Source organism: Martes martes, assembly GCF_963455335.1.
Source record: "Martes martes genome assembly, chromosome: 2".
In the NCBI taxonomy this organism is placed as follows: domain Eukaryota; kingdom Metazoa; phylum Chordata; class Mammalia; order Carnivora; family Mustelidae; genus Martes; species Martes martes.
In genome coordinates this window covers 69,907,442-69,924,202 of record NC_137889.1, presented here as the reverse complement: position 1 = coordinate 69,924,202, position 16,761 = coordinate 69,907,442, and positions in this window count along the sequence as shown.

Genomic DNA, 16,761 nt, shown 5'->3' with positions numbered 1-16,761 from the left:
CAAAGGGAGGGTGGGACAGTGGAAGTTCTGATCTTACCCCCTTCCTGCAAGAGGATGGTAAGAGGTCTATGACCATACATTTGTCTTTTTCCTTGTTCCTGGGAGTCTGAAAAGACACAATTAGGACAGGTCATGGGGGAGGAATGAAAGAAAACAAATACTTCTCTCCACAATCTTGTGATTTGCTGGCCAAGGAGAGTGAAGCATTTTGAGAAGTATGAATCACTGTTAGAAAAATATCCCCTTCCTCATTATAGGTTTAGACTGAGCATTTGTGTTGTCCTTTGGAGATGTGTGTGCACGTGTGTGTGGTCTAACCAGTTAGCCAGCAGCAACAATCAGGAGAGCAGATGGTGTGCTTGCAACTCACAAGGGGCAGAAACTCCAGCTCAAAGGGTCACACCCTTCCTGGCCCTCCCTGGGGGACGGCACCAAAGCCCTGCCGTCCTGGACACTTTGCCAGCCTGGAACATTAATGGTCATTGCAGCCAAGCCTCCCAACGTCAGGACTTCCGTGCACACAATGAGTCACATAGGGATGAATCCAGGAGTCTTTTCCCGTGTGTAGCGGCTTTTTGAATGGTGAACGGTATTTGCACAGGAAGGTTAGAAGAGGGGATCCCTTAAGCGAGGTGTGAAAAGGGCCCTGGAAAGGCTGGCTGGGGAGATGCGGTGAGTTCTGCAGGGAACCCTCTGTAAAAACTTGACTTCACAGGTGCTTCTCTCTTGGATTCTGGAAAAGTTATATTTTGCACATAGCTGGAAGTTTTTAGTTTATAATTTCCTTGGGAAGGAGAGAAGGCCAGACATCCACTTTCCTACCATAGAGTGGCAGAGGACACCGTAGAGGGACCCAAGTAATCAAACAAATCACTGTTCAACAAGTGGGAAGGCAAACATCTGAAGGAAGCCAACATATTCTCCAGGAGTCTCACAAGGGCATTCCTTTGTCCCTGACACTTGACAAAGAGGTCACGGTTCCAATGTCAGAATGCTTCTCAGGCCGGAGGCGCTCTGAAGCCCAGGTGAGCATCTGCAGCATTGCTCTGACCTCAGCCGGAATAGCCTGATAAATCCACACAATGAGAAACCCAAAATAAACTCGGAAAGGTGAATTGTCCATTTCGGTGCCGTTGATTTTCATACCTCTCTTTAGTAAGTATGCTAGAATTGGAAGGGAGAGAAGGAAAGTCTACATGCTTTCTTTTTAGCTTATAGTTAAACGTAACACCAGAAAATGCCAAGGACCAGACTTGACTGAAGGGAGAATCCGGAGTTGGGGGTGGGAATGAGAAAGAAACACAAAGAAAGGGACCGGGAGGGTCACAGCCGATGCTAAGATGTTTATTTGTTTACAGCAGTTTTATATGATTCAAGTACAATACACTCACGTGGGAGTTACTTTGATCATTGCATAGATAATTCAATGGCACAATCTACCAGTAGGTAAGTAACAGTTTCCTCATTCAGCGCTATTACACTACGTGGCCTCAGATCAACTAGCTTCAGGGCTAACCTGCTGTGTGGTTTACGCGCTTCTGCAAGCTGTGGTTATGGCAGCGCTTTAGGGCTGAACCGTGGTGGGTAGGGCTGCTCTCTCCACCGGCCCTAAGACTGCAAGGACCCTGTCGGCTTGCTGTCTGATCTCCACGCCCCCCCCACACACACACCTTCTTTATTTTTTATATGAAGCTCATGGAGGCCAGATTGGAGATGCCGGAGGGATGGGAACCCCACTGGAATGCAGACTGGCAAAAGACACGCAAACAGGACAAAAGTTAGGGTGACAGCAATCGAATAAAGGAAGTAAGGCCATCTGAGTGCAATACATTTTGTATATTATCAAACGCTTGTTTGGCAAGTTCGGATGCCTTGAGCAATGGCCCAGTAAGTTGTATCAGCATATGCAGTGGATACCTGGCAAGGCAACAAGCACTATCATGGCTAGAAAAAGTGTTTTGGGTTCACTCTTAACTTTCTGACCCTCCAGCAATTCCCACGCCTGCACTGTGAGGGTCTTCAGTTGCCCCCAAGTTGGGATCATTGCTTGGCAGGTTGCTCTCACATGAGGTGGCTGTTGTGGAGGAACAGGCTTTAGGGCTGTAATCCTCAGCCTCCGGAATGGTGGGATGAGGCCTTTGGGATGAATCCAGAAGTTCCTCTGGAGTGTGAGCCATTGCAGGTGTGTACCAGGCTCTTAGGGAGCCAAATGGGTCCGTCGGCATTCCTAGGAAAAATACATACAAATTAAAACAGAATCAGGACCAGACCACTGATTTTTTTTTAAAGGGTCCTTCCACTGCACTTTGGCATAATATTTTCCGGGCGCAGACCACAGTCAGCTGCAGAGGAACCATCAGCAGAGAGATTTAAAAAGTTTAAAGTGTATAAAGCTTGATTAAGACAAGAATGTGAGGAGGTTTCAAAGAACTTTCATGTGCTAAATTAGACCTACAAGATACCGGAGGCCTTGAGGCCTTGCCATTGTCGGGTGAAGGTTGTTTTTCCCCTCTAGCAAGGTATTAACAAAGATGGGTGATTCCTGCAAGAATGTCACACAGGTCCCACCCAGGAGTAGGCGGTGCCGGGAGGTTGCTTCAAGTCAGCTTCCGCGCTGTCCTCTGTTTGCCTTCTGTTTCCTCGTCATACCCCACTAAACAGTTTTGACCCTTAAATCTTTAAGGTTGTTGAAGGTGGAAGGTCTCATCTCCTGTAACTTCTTACTGCTGAATGGGGGCTCAGAGTTGTCCCTACCTACCGAGGTCAACATTGGTCAGCTGGGGAATGTGTAGGGGCGTTAGGAAAGATGGAGGCAGCTGAGTCCAATGCTGTAAACACATGAACTTCTCCCTGAGCAGAAAGGATCATCTGTTAGCTGGAAGTCTTGGCAGTGAAGGAGTCTTGGCACCAGGTAAGGAGACACCGGAAATGACAAGACAAGGTTTGATGAGGGAGCAGGAGGCTGGCTGAGGACAAAGCAAAAGCTGGCACCTTGCACCCCCTCTCCACCCGCTCCCTTCGGTAATATGTGTGACATTCCTCAGGCACCCCTGACTGCCATAAATGAGAAACATAGTTAACTTGCAGAGATCACAATCCTGCAAGACAGGAGTCTCCCTGGGTTTACCATTGTCCTAGAGATCTACAAACAAAGAAGTTACCTTATCAATAGCACAATTTCCAGAGGCAAATAACTCAGTTCCTCAAGCCCTAAATAAAGTTAAATTTCTTCTAAACCCAAATCTCACTAACAAGGACACTTGATAGGAGAAATGTCAAACTTTATCTCTAGATCTCCAAGATAGTGTCGAGAATCATTCCCAAGCATATGGCCCACTGATATACATCTAAAGGGTCTCACAAGAAGATTTTTACTACTAGTAATAAATAACCTTTCTCCCAACAATGGCTAGCCCCTCAAGGTCCTGGAGACCTTGCTTCCAAAATTCCTTAGAGACTAACATCACCCCCTTTGTTCTCACCTACCCAACTCCTGTGTATATAATCAGCCACTCCTCAGGATAACGGGGCAGCAGCTCTTCCTGCCCACAGGTCCTGTCCCCGTGCTTTAATAAACCACCATTTTGCACCAAAGATGTCTTAAGAATTCTTTCTTGGTCATCAGCTCCGGACCTCACCCCACTGAACCTCACCTAGGTTCTAGAACTTCATCAGTTTAATACTGTAACCAAAGAAAGAGATGTTTGAGTAAAAGACCTTCGAGAGTTAACCTTTGATCATTTTTCTCCAGTCCAGGAGTTTAAAGTGATCACTGAAGGAAAGAGATTAACATTTAAAATGCCATTTTAAGTATTTGTGTCAGTTAGAAACCCAGAAATTTTGTGATAATCTGGAACATATGCATAGTATTTTGTTTTTGTGATAGCACAACTTCCAGCTTGTGTAGCAGTTAAAACATCTAATGTCATTCTATCTTGTAAAGCTGCTTTACATATTACATATTACATTACACACATACATACATTTACATATTATATAATACATTACATATTACATATTACATTACATAAAGCTGTATTACCATAGCTTTTAATAGAGAAATGCTGTTTCAAGGGTCAGTTAGGGCTGACCATGTACTTAGTAAGAGCTTCCATGTACCAAACAACATTCTCCAGTCCTTTTAAGGAGGGAACAAAGATGGAGGCTAGGTGATTATACCAATGTAATATAAAACGTGTCCACCCTTGTTTTAATTAAATTTGAAGGGCCAGCTGCATTGGTATAGTGGCTTTAATAAATGCATCTGTGCATTTAGGCAAACCCTAAGGTTCAGTGACCTATTCACCCCAGAAGACGCCAGGGCTGTAGGCTAGTTCCACATATCCAGTGGGTTCCTTTTGGAGCTGGCCATCTGATGCCAGGTCACCTGACCCAATCAGTAGCAAACCAGTCAGTAGCCCAGGGTACTATTATTTGGGAACATGTTTAAGCCAACTGTCATTTGTATTTTCAATGGGGGCATCTTAAACCTGGTCGACTAGAGAAGCAAGGTCAATAACCTCTGAACAGTTGTGCTTTATAGAGAAGTACAATGGTCAGGTTGAGGCATAAGGGCAGATGGGTTTAAAGTCTGACAGGTTTCAAGAATTACTTTAGGCATATCTATAAGCCTAGCCGGATATTTAATAAGCCAGCCTCCATCATCCATTGGTGGCCTTTGGTTTCTAAGATGTTCTGGACCTGATGTGAAGTCATGAAAGTCAGGGACCATCCCATAGTGAGCTTTGAGACTCCTTTTACCAGGAGGGCTCTTTTATGCTTAGCTAAAGCCTTTACTTGTAATTGTATCTTAATAGAGGTGGCTTCTAGGATAAATATGACCAAGGAATAATATCAAGAAGACCTCTTTGTTAGAGGCAAAACATTAATATCCTAATTACAAAGATCACTGGCAAGTGGGAGAAAACTTCTCTCAGGAGATACGGGCATTCCCCCCAAGTGCATCATCCAATCCAATCCTAAAGGATGTGGGGCCATCCATTATCTCCATAAGTCCATAGTTAACCCTGTGAAGTGGGGCATGCTCTGGCTTTTAGGAATGATTTCATCATCCCAACCACACAGAATTGGCCAAGGTGCTAGCTGAGTTATATAATTGTTGGGGAATTAGTCCCATTTTCCAGCTATTTAAATAATTATGTGCCTATAGGGTTCTGTTACAGAATAATAAGCAAGAAGATTGGCTATATATGAGTTATTGTCATAATTTCTCTGAAGTTTACCCCAAGTTGTCTAGCTTTGGTAAACAACATTTAAAGACAATCAGACCTAGAATTTAACATCCACAAAGATGTGTTACTGAAATACGATTTTTCCCTCTAAAATAACCCTCACTTCCAGAGATAGCCAAATCAGGACTAATTTATTTGAAAAACAAGTTCAGCTTTAACAAACTTGGTCTAATTATTTACATAAGCTCAGCAAGAACAGCGCATTATCATACAGATATTTCTTAATCTGCTTTGAAGAACTTTATGAGGAATCTCTAGGTTGAACTTTTAGTAGCCTCTCCAGGCCAGAAACCAAGTCCAGTGTTTGCCATCAGACATGTCTGCGATACCTGCAGATTTGGGCAAACTCCTCCTGAGGTCCCCAAAGTATCCTGAGGCTTTTGCACCTGCCGGTAAGTGACATTCTTTACTCACCTGGTGAGGCTGCTGGGAACTCTGTAAGCAAGGTATCAGGCCAATGGTTCCAAGGGGCTTTATGGCTCCAGGTTTCATAAAGTCAACCTTAGTTCCTTTAAGCTGTCTGGTCATATCTGAGTCCAAGCATGTTTCTCAAACATGACATTCCAGTCAAAGCCTTGGTAAAAATAACCAATGTTTCCTATGGTGTCCTGTTACAAGGAGAACAGATTCTTATTGGACTTATGCAAATGACTAGGATTGCCATGGAAGAGGGAATACTTACTGAGGCATTTTGTGTTTCAGAGGGTTCAGATAAAGAAGTTGAATGCTTTGATTTGTTTACAAATCAATATTTTTACATTTCTGTAAGTCACAGATTAAGAAGAAGTTTCCTTAGTATGAAAGAGCAAACAGAGAACCAGCAATGTTTCAAACAAGGGTCATAACACTATAATTCATCTTTTTAATTTATTTAGTCCCATGCTACTAGTTCTTGTTCAGTTTGAATGCAGCTTTAGTTAGTTCTGGAAGTTCTTACCCATTTCAGTTTTGATCTGAAAGATATTAAATACCGGTGTTGTCCTGAAAGTCCCTTATATGAATCTCCCTGAAGATAAAACTCGTTTTACAAGAGAATTAGAACAATTATAAATGATGAAAACTCAGGATGGACATGGCTCCAGATCAGATGAGAGTTTACAACAGAGCTGGCAAGGAAATCAGGTTACTCCTGTGACACATAACACTTCAACAGCCAAAAGATCCAGTAATGATGACCTTGTATTAACACACTAAAACTTTAGGAATCGGATATTATCTTTACAATAGTTACAGCATTTACCCAAATGTAATCTAAGACTTATTATTTGTTAAACAGTACTTCAGGAATAACTTAGCATACCAGAGAAAAAGGCCTAATGAGTTAAAGAGAATTCATTTATAATTTAAATCTTGGGAAGTTTGTTAAAACCTTAGAAAGTTATTACACATGCCTGCATAGCATTACAGATGACTGCAAAAATTTATTTTTTTTAACCAAGGTGACAAAGATTTGAAAGGCAAATACATAGCATAGCGTTCTATAGTTGTTAGCAAAATGTTGCTCCTTTAATATTGAGAAGGTTTAACCAAGTAATGAAGACAGGATAAAAGACAAAACATAGAAACTGGTTTTCTGGGGCGCCTGGGTGGCTCAGTGGGTTAAAGCCTCTGCCTTTGGCTCAGGTCATGATCCCAGGGTCCTGGGATAGAGCCCCATATCGGGCTCTCTGCTCAGCAGGGAGCCTGCTTCCTCCTCTCACTCTGCCTGCTTCTCTGTGATTTCCGTCTGTCAAATAAATAAATAAAATCTTAAAAAAAAAAAAGAAAGAAAAGAAAAGAAACTGGTTTTCTGAGCAGACAAAAGAGGAGAGAAAAAAAAAAAAAACATTTGTTCACCATTTTCTTATCCAGAGCAGATTAACAATTCAAGAAAACTTGCCTTTCAAAAAGAGAATTTTCAAAAGTGTACCTTTATAGTGTACCTTTATATATATATATAGTGTACTATATATATATACACACATATATATACCTTTATATAGTGTACCTATAAAGTGTACCTTTATAATCCATTCATTTCTATCTTAGTACATCCTGACCACACCTAAAATTCCTTACCGAAGATTTCCCATCAAATACCTTCTACAAGTTTCCTGGGCATTCTAATTTTGTCCCAAGCCATTTCTTTACCGACAACCCTCTCATTTAGGACAAATTATCTTCTTATACCTTCAACAAAAATGTATTCTCATTTCTCATATCTTTCTTACATATCTCCTACTTTTCCACATACAGAGTTGTTTCCCTTATTTCCATCAGTCTTAGTTACAGTTAGCAGAAATTTGCACTCTTAGAAACTCCTTAGTCTCCAGTGACGACTAAGTATTAACCAATTATGAACTGTTATACCAGAATTCTTCAGATGACAAATTTGTGAATCAGTTAAGCACAAAACATGTTTACCAACAGATTTAAATATCCATAGTTTCTTTGCAGTAAGAAGTAAAAGCACAAACTTATGTCTAGTTAACAGTGATTTAGCACTTTATCCCATTGGGAAAGACCTAGATGTCCAACAAATTTAATTCCATTTATCATCCAAGCAAAACTTTAAAGTTTCAGATTACCAAAGACTTTGAAAGCTATTTTAACAATTAGCCATCAAAACTTCAGAGACAATTAACTGTCAGTTTAGTAATCTTTTTGCTAACAAATTACAACAGAGATAATATGAGCTTATTTGACCTTCAGCAAACCTTGATAGAGTAAGTTTTACATTTAGTGCTGATTAATTTTAAAGACATGTCTATCTTAATTAAACCAACAAACTTAACTTAATTCAAATACTGATTTGTTCTGAGGTGGAAAGCCCAAAATGGCCATGTTACTGAGATGAGGAGCCACCGAGGATGACTTGGCACTTCTCCACCAAGTCACTTCCGCATAGCTTTAAGAACTACCACGAGACCCCTGAGCCAATCAGCTGTGAGAAATGGAGAAAAATCCCTAGTTTGCCTATAAATACCTGTCCCAACAAAGGCTGTGTGCTCAGACTTCGGGAAGGACCCCGCTAAGCCCACAGGTGTTAGTAAAGCTGCATTCTCCCAGCTCTCCCAGTGCCGCTTGAGTTTCTCAGTTGCCTCAGAACTTCCGCAACAGTTCCACCTGGGCCTGCCCCATTTTCAATTTTTACCTGAGACATGGGTGGGGAGATCTAGAGTGGATGGTGCTAAGTCCAGGGCGTGCTCTTCTTGCTCCTTGACAGTGAAGAGGGGAGGAGCCATGGTGCAGGAGGCACCAAGGATGGTCTAGAGGCCCGTCATGCAGGCTGCACCCTAGTTGGTGCAGAAACAGAAGGGGGAAACAGAAGAGAGCACGCAGAGAAAGGGTTCCTGGTTTCAGAGCTCATCAGCTCCAACAGAGGAGCAGGCGCCATGTTTTCCCACCAACACGGAGGAAGGGTTAGGCAGTCCACCTTGGGCCAGAGAAGACAGGGAATTTCCCTGAAACAAAGGGAGTTTCGGCAGCTGCTTGGGAATATTCCTTAAAGTCTCAATCCTGAGGAAGACGAACAACAGTTGGCTCCAGTTATAGCCATCGGAATCACAGAAGTGCGCTGACTGGATGATAAGATGGGCTCAGAAGGGCACTTCTTTAAAATATTTTTAGTAGAAGCCTTTTTCCTGAACGCAGTTCCAGAAAGTGGTTGTAAAAAGCCCAAGACCTTTTCCAATTCATGGATCGGATCAAGGCAATCACATACAAAGTTCCACAAAGAAAAAGTATCAACAAGAGCCTTGGTAAGACCATGTACAGAGTAATCATCTGTTCTCCTATCTTTTCCCAGGTAGGAAGATTAACTGTGCCCTCCTCAGGAAACCAGGGGCAAACTTCTTTGACAAATTTAAGAAATCTTTCTGTTTGAGCATCACTAACTTTTGTCTCATGGGCCTTTAACATAGATTTAAGAAATTGTACAAAAAGTACCCAATTCTTAGAATTTAAGTGTCCCGTAATATCTTACTTCCAACACACAATTGCTTCTTCATGTACCAATTCCAAATGCTGAGACCTCCCTACCCCTGAGGAGTTCCTCACCTGCTGTGGCATATGCCAATCCCGAGTACTCAGGTCCCTGTTCCGGTGCCACCTGCCAAGGACTAGTCTTGACTGAATGGAGAAACCAGAGTTCAGGGGTGAGAATGAAAAAGAAAGAAACACAAAAAATGGGACCGGCAAGGCCACAGCCAATGCTAAGATGTTTATTTGTTTACAGCAGTTTTATATGATTCAAGTACAATACACTTACGTGGGAGTTACTTTGATCATTGCATAGATAATTCAATGGCACAATCTACCAGTAGGTAAGTAACAGTTTCCTCATTCAGCGCTATTACACTACGTGGCCTCAGATCAACTAGCTTCAGGGCTAACCTGCTGTGTGGTTTACGCGCTTCTGCAAGCTGTGGTTATGGCAGCGCTTTAGGGCTGAACCGTGGTGGGTAGGGCTGCTCTCTCCACTGGCCCTAAGACTGCAAGGACCCTGTCAGCTTGCTGTCTGGTCACCAGAAGGAAACTGTGTGGGCCCGGGCTTCTGTGAGGGCAGAGGCTGGGAAGGAGCCCCACTGTGAGGCTGGGGCAGGGAAGGCAGAGGATGAGGAGGATGACAGGGGAGCACACGCTCTTTTGGGGGCTTAGGGGATTTACAGAGGCAAGAATGGGGAGAATGAGATGCCAGCCCAATAGTAGGTAGAAATCACTGGTTTTCATCTGGTAGGATTTGAAGGACACTGGAAGGCTGAGAAGCCCCTCATTATATGGAGATCTGGTTTCCTTTCTTGAGGCCTTCCCCTCTGCTAGGCCAGGCTTCCATAAAGCTGTGGTCCAAAGCCCAGGCTCTCCTCTAAGAGGCTTCCTAGTGGGGAGCATGAACACTCTGGACATCTACAAGTGAATTGTCACCAAGGGTGAGGGCTGAGAGGGTACTGAAATTTACTTTTGATGATGTTACAGCGATGGTTTGAGCCAAACCTAGGAATGAAGTTTTCTAACAGATTGAAACTCTGTTCTTTGCAAAAGACACAGTTCTGTGTGCTACCCCTCAGTGTGATCCCCGCCCTCCCTCTCCCAAATGATAAATACAATTTCTACACGTAATTATGGGAGCCATGGTGTTTGGTTCATTCTCCACCACAGATGAGTGCACTTACAGATCATTGTTTTCACTTAGGGACAGTGTGGGGGTTATGATGTGACTGTGATTATCTGGCTAACGGAATAGGATCTCCCCATGTGTACTACACCTGCTTTTCAGGCATGTATAAGCTTCACAGCTTCTCTTCAGTAGTCTTTTCAACCTACTCTACTATAGTTTCTAGCATATAAGAGATGCCAATAAATTTTGTTCAATTACATGCTGGATATTGGTGTTAGAACTACACGTTGGGGTATCTTGGAGGCGGGCATTTTAAAATACAAATACTGTCAGTCGCTTAGCTGGTTTGAAATGCCATTCAGAAGTTGGCCTTAGTCTGTGTGACATTGATCCTGCTTTTCTTTCTGATGAAGTGTTCCAGATCTGTTACCTGCATGTTTCTCCCTGATTTGGGTCAGCCGGCACAAAGGCAGAGCTGCTAAATTGTTGTGGATCAGTGTAGGGGCCGAAAGCATGAAACATTGTGAAGAAGGTTCCTAAGAAATAGTGGCTATTTTTTCCAGCATCATAGTTTTATGGGTTCTCTCTTGTAATTTCAGCTATTATTGTATGTAATAGCATTTCTGCTATTAATTTCAACAAGTCTTCCTTTTTGCTTTTGTTGGAATTTTTAAAGGTGGCTTAATTTTGAAATGAACCATCCCTAAAACTTGAGGAATTCTGTGATTATATTTATGAACTAAATGGGCTTTTCCTTAAACTGAGCAGAAATTACGATTCGGTGCTCACAAGTATAGAATGAAGGGTGAGATGGCTCAGAAGTACAGCTAAGAATCATTAATAAGCATAATGGCATTGGCTTGCAGTGACAGGGAGAAACAGAGTGGAGTATAAAAGGATTCTGCATGTCTGTCTTGATGTGATTGATTTCAGTGATTTATAATTCTGTGTGTGTGCTTTGGCCTATAGGACTAATTATTGAAAATAGACTAAGCTTGAAAGGGGAGTACCCAGCCCATCTTCAGGAATCTTCTACTGTTTCATGAATATTACATTTAATTACGTTAAAAGTCCACTATTGCTTATTGCTCATAAGAGACATGGTAGGTAATGAGTTCACTCAGAGCAGAACTACCTGTCATTCCTTAGCCCTTTATAACCTATAATTCATCAGGCACTGGGTCCCCATTGCTAAGGGTACCTGAAGAGCAGGAGAGCCAAAGAGATTTCTGAAAGATGGTAGCATTACAAAAGAGCCCCCAAAATAGGCATCCACAGGAAAATCATACTCCTTCCCCCCCCGCCTCATGCTTTTTATAGCTTGAAGTTCAGCATTTTGAAGTCACTGTGTACTCTTTTTGGAACGAGGCTGCTTTTCTTATAAAGGTCTTAATCTGGGGCGCCTGGGTGGCTCAGTCGTTAGGTGTCTGCCTTCAGCTCAGGTCACAATTCCTGGGTCTTGGGATCCAGCCCGTATCAGGCTCCCTGCTCAGAGGGGAGCCTGCTTCCCTCTCTCCCACCCTCCCACCCCCGCTTGTGTTCTCTCTCTCACTGTTTCTCTCTGTCAAATAAATAAATAAAATCTTTTTAAAAAAAAAAGGTCTTAATCTGGATTTCTGTCTCTTTTTTTCTTTGTTCGTATTTACCCTTACACTATTTTTCTTGAGAGTGTTATTTGCCACCTTTCATAATATTATGGGAAGTCTCATGAGAAAACTAATGGGGAAATGAGGAACCGCAGCCATTATGGGAAGAATGTGAGAGACTTCTCGGATGCCAGCCAGGCTGCAGCCCTCCAGATCCCATTCCTGTCGCCTGACTTCCAGGACACTTCCCAAAGAACACATGCTTAAATGATTAGATCGATTGATTTCTTACACGATTTGGGCTCAGGCATAGGTTTCCTTTAAATATTTGTTGTCTAAACTAAAATATTAAAAATGTGATATGACAGGCAAATCAGGAACATAGAAGTTACACAATTCAAGGATCACTGGCTCTTTGATGCCAGCATTTAGAACAAAAACGCACCTTTTCCAGTTTGTGAGATCTGCTTACAAATGCATTTAAATTGTTAGGAAACCACACTGAGAGAGTAGTATTGGCAGCATCAGGGAGGCTGCTGTGTTACCAGATCCCTTCCTGGGGTTCCCTTGCTTAACCTCCCCAGCTTCCCCCAAAGCCCCACCTGCCCCTGTCTCCTCCAGGGTCTCACTTGCTGTAGGAGAAGGTCACCGTCTCAGTGGCCCTCTCGTCAGGCAGTGCTTAGGGGCCAAGAGGCTGAAGTCCAAACACAGCGTTCTGGGGCCCTCCTGGGAACTCGGGGTACCCTGAATCCGGAGTGTTGTGCTCTGCTTCATGCTCCAGCTCTTCCTTGGCCCCTGTCTTTTGTTATTGGGGTTGAGGGTGATGAAAGAATGTAGTTAGGAATCTTTGGCCACTGCTGTTCACTCCCCCACCCCCATCTCCCAGTGCCTTGTGGTGGCACCAGCCGGAAGCCGGGTGTTGGGGCTGAAATGACTCTCCCCCTGTGCTCTTATCATCTCTGCTTCACCAGCCGTATAGGCAGATAACCTGCGAGTTTTTAGTGCTGAGGCAGTGTTACGCCTGACCCGGTCCTAGTGAAGGTATCTGGCAACCAGCGGATCACCCTGTGGATTTCTTCAGAGCTCCTCAAATGCCGCTAGGACTCCCAGAGCCACAGCTCCATCTGGAGTTGTGGTTGGAGCTGTGAGTTCATTAGGTCTAGAGGTGGGGCCCTGGAGTGAGAGGAAATGGGAATTTAAGTAGGGGGTATGTACATCTTCACTTCATACTCTTTGTCAATGGAATGCAACTTTTTTAATGGAATGGTTATCTTTAATATCTGTAAATGCATATTGATAGTTTCAGAGTGAGAGATTGTTTTTTGGTTTGTTGCAATAACTGTCAAGTTGGATCATCCTAAACATTAAGGTGACGTGGCCCACCAGCACACCTGTGAGGGTGTGGTAAATCGAGTAATGTTTTATGAGTTTCAGTATGATTGGCTCTTAATGTAATCACAATAAATTAGCCATATAATTCACGAGTTTTAGAATGAACTAGATGTAATATTTTGGATCAGTGAAACTAATATTGCAATAAGAGGGAAAATCGGATCGAATGCATACATTTCAATTTATAAGAAAATAAATATGCCAGATTTGTCTGCAATTCGGGAACATTGCATAATTTATAGTGACAGTTCATTTACAAAAGAGCTAGAGTGCCTTTTTTTTTGTCAGCTATAAAACAAATTGGAGAGTGACTCTTATCCCATGAGTTATTTATAGCAGAAGATTAATAAAACCATTAAGCATGATGAATGAATTTTCAGTGACAGGCCTCCAGTGAGAAAAAATATCAGCAACAATAAAAAATATAATGAATTTTACATTTTTAATCAGTGTAAAGAATTTTCTTAAACGTCAAATGAAGCGATTTTATTTTTATCTGGTGCAACATTAAAACTGTTTTATTGTGCAAGCTACAATTTAACGTTTAACAGGCATTGCTTGCCCACCCAAACCATGCCCTGAGGATAGAGGCCATGGCTCATGTTCTTGCACACTCTGCAGCCAGGCTATTATCCTACACATAGTAGGTGTTTGCTCAATGTCTGTTGAATAAAATATGACCTAAATGGTGATTTATGCTGTTTTCAAGTAAACTAGTCTATATTGGGAAAGGAGGTATATGGAAAATAAGCAATGACTTAACTTTGAATAGTTGCTTACCTTAAAAAAAGAAAAGAATGATTATTTGGTTAGAAGCAAGTTGGTATTTGGGGAAGTGGTTTCTCACGTCAAGTTGGGTTCTAAAACTAGTATATAGTAAAACTTAATCTAGAAAATTCCTTCCAGCATGTGATGTGATGAGCACTGGGTATTATATGCAACTAATAAATTATTGAACACTACATCTGAAACTAATGATGTACTCTATGCTGGCTAATTGAATTTAAATAAGAAAAAAATCCCTTCCATTAATAAAATTTAACACACCTGTTTGAGTATATAACTATTTCCAAAGCGAGAGATGAAAGGAAATTCTCTATGTAAATATCTGGGCATCAGATCCATCTGTTTTGAAGATACTATCAAATTCCCAGGTGAATGGAGCCTACGGGTGGACATGCAGAGGCTCCTGCTTGCCCACAGGGTTGGCTCCATTCTGGCTTCATATTAAATCTCTGTAACTGTAATGCCTAAGAAATGCATGATACTGTGATGATTAAACGTAACAAGGAGTCCTATATTCTATATCTCATAGGGATCAGATACAGAAGTCAGAGTCTCCACTGCCTTTTGTTCTATAAATAGGGGTTTTGTGACGTGGAGGGACACTGGGCGTCTGTGGCAGTTCTTCGATTCAGTCAAATTACTCGAGAGCTGCTGTGACTCCATGCCGTGGCCACGTCGGGGAGGGGCTGGGATCCAGTCTGAACCAGGAGAGGTTTGGATCTGGTCTGAACTGTTCGATGAAGGCCTGTTTGGTTGATTACTGGTCTCAGATCATAATACACTACAGCATGCCAGGAAAACCAAGACATCATTTATGTTTGGAATTTGATTTCACCTTGTTCTGGTTTTTGGAGGAGTCTGTCCAGTGTTTTCAGATGGTCCCAAGAGCACTGATAACTAGCCATATTGTTGATCAAAACGGAATGATGGAGAGCACGGGGTTCACGAGCTCCATGAATCTTTGTGCTCTTCTCATTTAATTACCCTTAGTATTTCCAGCCCAGAGTGGAATATAATGGAGCCCTTTCCAACAGGCCTGGTATTCGAGGGGGGCAAAGTAGCTGGACCTCCACAGACTGAGCAACTCGGGGTCAGAGTCTTCTGTGTGCTGCTCTCCTGCCAGCATCCTCTGGCCCCCTGCCATGAAAGCTACTTCCCTCCCCGCCTGTAGCCTACCTTGCGAGTTCTGCTTCATTTACAAACTGTGTGTACGGATCCTTCCTTCGAGCACTTGCGATCTGGTGTGTGATTCTGCTGACTGTATATGGTGCTTGCCTGTTGCCGAGCAGCTCTGCACACAGCGTTGCATCACTACTGAGGTGGCAGGAGCCCTACTGTCTTAGCCCAAAGCACAAGCTCAAAACCCACTGGTTTGAGTGCTGCTGGGTTTGCCATGGGCAGATGAGTAATTTACGTGAGGGAGAACCTTAAAAGGGCAGCAAAATTGGATAGATCCTGTGTGTGTCCTATGGACTGAGTTCTGTCCTCCCCAGATTCGTATGTTGAAACCCTAATCCCCAACGTGATGGCATTAGGAGTGGGTTAGAAAGAAGTTAGGTCTTAAGGGTAGGGTCCTGCTGGGATTAGTGCTTTTTTTACAAGAGACACGAGAAGATCGTTCTCCCGGCCCTGGGAGGACACAGCCAGAGTCAGCCTTCTGCAGCCAGGAAGAAGCTCTTACCAGATCCTGACCGTGCTGGCACTCTGGTCTCAGATTTCCAGCTGTCAGACTGTGAGCAATAAATGTCTGTTGTTTAAATTGCCTAGCCTATCGTATTTTGTTATAGTAACCAGAGCTAAGACCGTGTGTTTCCAGAAAACGTTTGTCTAGAACATACTGTTATCCTTCAGGGTCATAGTCTTTCACTGACTCGTGTCTCCTTATATGGAAGAATCAGCTTTCAGCAGGACAAATGAGTGACAGTTTCAGAGGGGGCCAACATTAGTGTCCTGTTAGTTAGTGCAATATGTTGCTAGCATGAGGGCCTGAGAAATTTTCTTTTTTGTAAGGAGGCAGTTAAATGCCTCTTTTGGGAGAGAGTTGCTGTGTTGCCGTGCAGTCTGAACATGGTATGCATGGGATTGGGTTTGGAATGCAATTTGTACTGTATGTACCTTTTTTGAAGAAATGGTTCTAGTTTTTTTTTTTTATTTGTTTATTTTGAAACTCTTAAAGATAATTCAAAGCATCTCTTTCAGGAAAGGTCTAAGATCATTTGCCCTCAGTGAAATTCTTAGATTCTATTTTTTTCTTTAAAATTTTCTAAAAAATCAGTTTGTTACCAGTTTTAAAAGTTGTCAGTCACTCTTCATCCTGGCCTCTTTTCTGGAATTGCATTTCTCTGTGTAAAAAATTTACAAGGAGTTGTAGTGCTTGAAGGCTTATTTTGCTAGGAAAAAAAAATGATTTACTCAGTTCATTTTTAGTTCTCCAATTTTTTTGTACTCCTTGTTCTTCTATTACATATTTGGCTCTTATGGTTTTTTCTGTCTCCTTTAGAAGTTCTATCACCTTTAGAGTATATACAAGCACAGGTTAGTAACACACACAAAACATTTTCCACAAAGTGAATTTTCCAGCATGAGGAGTTTATTGTGTTACCGAGCCTGTTAGAGGGAAATGTAATCAGCAGATAATAAGAATGAGAAA